This window comes from Limulus polyphemus, unplaced genomic scaffold (genome assembly GCF_000517525.1).
Source record: "Limulus polyphemus unplaced genomic scaffold, Limulus_polyphemus-2.1.2 Scaffold1657, whole genome shotgun sequence".
NCBI lineage: Eukaryota > Metazoa > Arthropoda > Merostomata > Xiphosura > Limulidae > Limulus > Limulus polyphemus.
Window position 1 is genome coordinate 131676 of NW_013667267.1, and position 3810 is coordinate 135485.

The 3810-nt window shown below is 33.4% G+C and overlaps 1 protein-coding gene across 3 annotated transcripts in view; it reads right to left on the minus strand.

The window, feature by feature from the left end:
• Window positions 1-3810, minus strand: part of LOC111087030 — a 104320-nt gene that overhangs the window by 11893 nt on the left and 88617 nt on the right. The window lies entirely within an intron of this gene.

Consider the following 3810-nt stretch of genomic DNA (forward strand, 5'->3'; position numbering starts at 1 on the left):
CTTTTTTCCAGGTGTATAGTTTGTTGTTACTCGATATCGCATATTTGAAGTAAAATTAATGCTTTCAATATAAACAGAGGTTAAATTCCTAAATGTAGTTTCAAACTCCAATTTAGGCTTGATATCCAAACACTATAAATAATATTTTATTGAAATACTTTGACTGATACTTATTAGGACAAATTAGGACAAGGAGTTCCTGAAATGGGTTAAAATGGGTGCTTTCGCTTTACCAAAGGTCTAAACTTCAGGTTATAACTGAGTCAGTATCTACTCACACACTAATGACTATACCCCAATCAAAAACATTTAAGAAACACCTCTAATTTTATAACAAATAAAACAAAAAGAAAGAGGAAAAGAGAGGTTATAGTTGAACAATGTTTAAAGTTATATTTGCATATTATCTGGAGAAAGAATTGCGCAGTTATCAAAGTCAAAAGTAGGAAACCTCCATTTCGTGTTTTTGGACCTTCTGACGTTCTTGGTTAAATTTGTCTGCAAATGAACCGGTTGAATATTGTTTTCTCAATAAAAATAAACAGTAGATCACATTAAGAAGACAATTCAATGTAGAGAGCACTTAGAAGACTCGAAGCAGGACAGAGTCAGGGAGAAGATGTGTCCTGGCTAAGAATGTCTCTTGGTGTGGTGAATTGGATGTGAAGATGATTTAAACATACGGGAAGCGTTTCTGTGAGGCCTAAAACAGGCCAACTTTCAGTCAAAACAGTGACCAAGGACAACCACATTTTCCTGTTGGCCAGGATTGACAAGATGCTAATATCACCAGCTATTTCTAGACAACTGTATTTGGTTTCCGGTGTTCTAATATATACTCAAATTGTTAGGAGTGGACGTCAAAGAATCGAGTTCTATTCTTAATGACCTATAGTTTGCGTTCCATTAAGCTAGCCTCATTGTGTATAGAGAAGAAAACGGTGTTAGAAACACCCCAATTTGTACAATAACAGATGAGCCAGTATTCTGTTCACCACGAATCAAGTTTCAGTTTGATGTATTTGACCACGTCCAAGGTCTCATAGATTAATTTATTGTAATCTGCCTAAAAGAATTTCAATTTGAGGGTAGGCTTGTAGAGATCCTGATGAGTGATAAAATCGAATCTGGTATATACGAGCCCAACGCTTGGTATTGCTGGCACACGAAAATATAGCTAATACAAATGGTGTTTTTTGTTATAGCAAAGCCACATCGAGCTATCTACTGTGTCCCCCGAGGGGAATCGACTCCCTGATTTTAGCGTTATGAATCCGAAGACTTGCCACTGTCCCACTGGAGGACATAATAAAAAGGAAAAATAAAAAAGGACTCATACATTAATTTACACTAATCCTGCCTAAAAGTGCCGCAGCTACTGAGGATTCCCTCTTGTTTATTTCTGAAGACGATACACCTATATTTCGAATGTCATTTTATAACTTTCTGTTTATAAAGATACACTTAATATTTATATTAATATATTATATTTGTGTTTAATGTGATGTTTGGGCAAGAAAATATTTTTCACAGCTTTTTTGGGATAGAAAAATTTCTTGTTTTTCATGCTTGCTCTCCGATGGCTCAACGGTAAGTCTAAGAGCTTATAACGCTAAAAATCAGGTTTCGATACCCGCGGTGAGTGAAGCAAGATAGCTCATTGTGTAGTTTTGTGCGTAACGACAAAACAAACAAAGAAATCATCATACTTTACAATTAAATGACATAGTAGACCAAAGTTTACACGATATATATGCAAATACGAGGGGTATTTTAAGTCTCAAATTAGGAAGAATTGTTACAGATTTAAAGCTCTGACAACAAGTTTCATGTTCTTTTTGTATGTATTTACTTGTAATGTTATGTACCTTTTCTAATAATTATTTTATAGTACTATATTGCTCAAGCAAATTTTTCAATAGTATGCTAAATATAATACTTCTTTTGTTATTAAGAAAATAGTGCTCTCTTCCACGCCCTTCGGTTGGTCCCCCGGTGGGACGGCGTTAAGTTTATAGACTTACAACGCTAAAATTAGGAGTTAGGTTTCCTGTGGTGGACACAGTAGATAACTCGATGTCGGTTTGCTCTAAAACATCAACCATCAGTCAGTAAACCATTGTCAGCTGATGGGACAGCGGTAAGTCTTCGGATTTGCAATTTTACGATCAAGGGTTCGATTCCCCTCAGTGGAAACAGCAAATAGTCCGATGTGGCTTTGCTATAATAAAACACGCACACACTCAACAAGCTACCCGCTGGATCAGCGGTTATCTTAAGGACTTAAACGATAAGATTCGTTGTTTGACCCCTCCAGTGGCCTTAGCACCAGTTAGGCCATTTCGTAACTTTGTGCTTCACAATGACAAAAATCAAATATAATTTTTAGTTGAAGTTAAATGTGGATTCTAATTTGTGGTTAGTCAAAGTACGCGGTTTGAAAATCGTCAGACCTGTCTCCTAATACAAATATTTGGGAACTTAAGGCTATGTAAAATGCAATAGTAGCTGGTGAATAGTTATATGCAATTAACGTTGGTTTCCACTTAATAAAACAGGTATAAAAATAAACGAAAGCTTAGAATTGCATAACAGACCTACGAATTGTGGGTGTTGTAATTTTGTGATAAACTTTAAAACTACTAGACGTTAGGGTTACTTACAATTGTCTTACATTTTACTTTCGAACATGAATGGTTTAAAAAGCGTCCTTGAACATATTAACCATTTCCATTTATAGATCAAACCATTTGCTCTCTTTAGACTTATATGCTAAAAATGCCCCAAAGTGAAGATATTTTTTTGTATGCTTTAGCTAAGCTTGACATAAAACTGATGGAAAATTTTGAAACACGTTAATTGGGCAAATATTCCTACTAAAGGTTTTTAGAATGTTATCAAATTAACAGAACAAAACAGACTTTTAACCATGGTAAATCATTTTTATAAATAATGTTTTGTTTCTATTTTTTACATATTTTTTTCAAAAAAAAAAAGAAACGCCCTCTGTGATATTCCTTCTTATAGGAAAGACATGTTTGTTTGATGCTATATTTTATTTACTGGTGTTTTAAGTAAAAGTTTGCAATTATTATTTTTACTCACACTTGTATATATATATATATATACCACGCTATTTACAAAATTTCAAAACGTTTCTCCCATTTTTTTTAAAAAAATGAGAATAATTCAATTTGCAAGAGTTCTTGTGGCCATGTATCCTAATCAAAATGTAGCAACATCATTCACAAAATCTGTGTAAGAATTTTCCACATTCGTGGTTGAATGATTTCTTTAAGGCAATAAATGCACAGCCACCAGTTTTCATAAACCTTTATTGAGTTATAGTTAACCCAAGTAAATGTTTACAAAAAAGAACAACAGAATTAACTAAATAATTGATGACTTTCACAGAAGTCGAACTATTTTGCATAGTTACAATGAAAAACTTTAAAAAAATTAAGCCATAACATTTATAAATTTCTTAAACTTGGTTGTTAAACAAATATAATTATTCTAATATAATATGGTTCTCTTAAAAAACGTTTCTATAAAGAGTTACATATATATATTACTAATATATTCGTCTCACCTATCTTGGGTACAGAGATTACTATAAACTTTACGCAATAGTAACCGATATTTACGTGTTGGACAGCTAAACTTACGATGGGTCTGGTCCGAAACGCAGCAAAAATTATACTAGACTGTTTTTGACTTGCATTAAAGTTTTACTCAGAGTTGAACGACAAATTGAACGGACACGAATAAATGGACGCTGTCAATCAGATGTGTTTTTAATAAATGGAC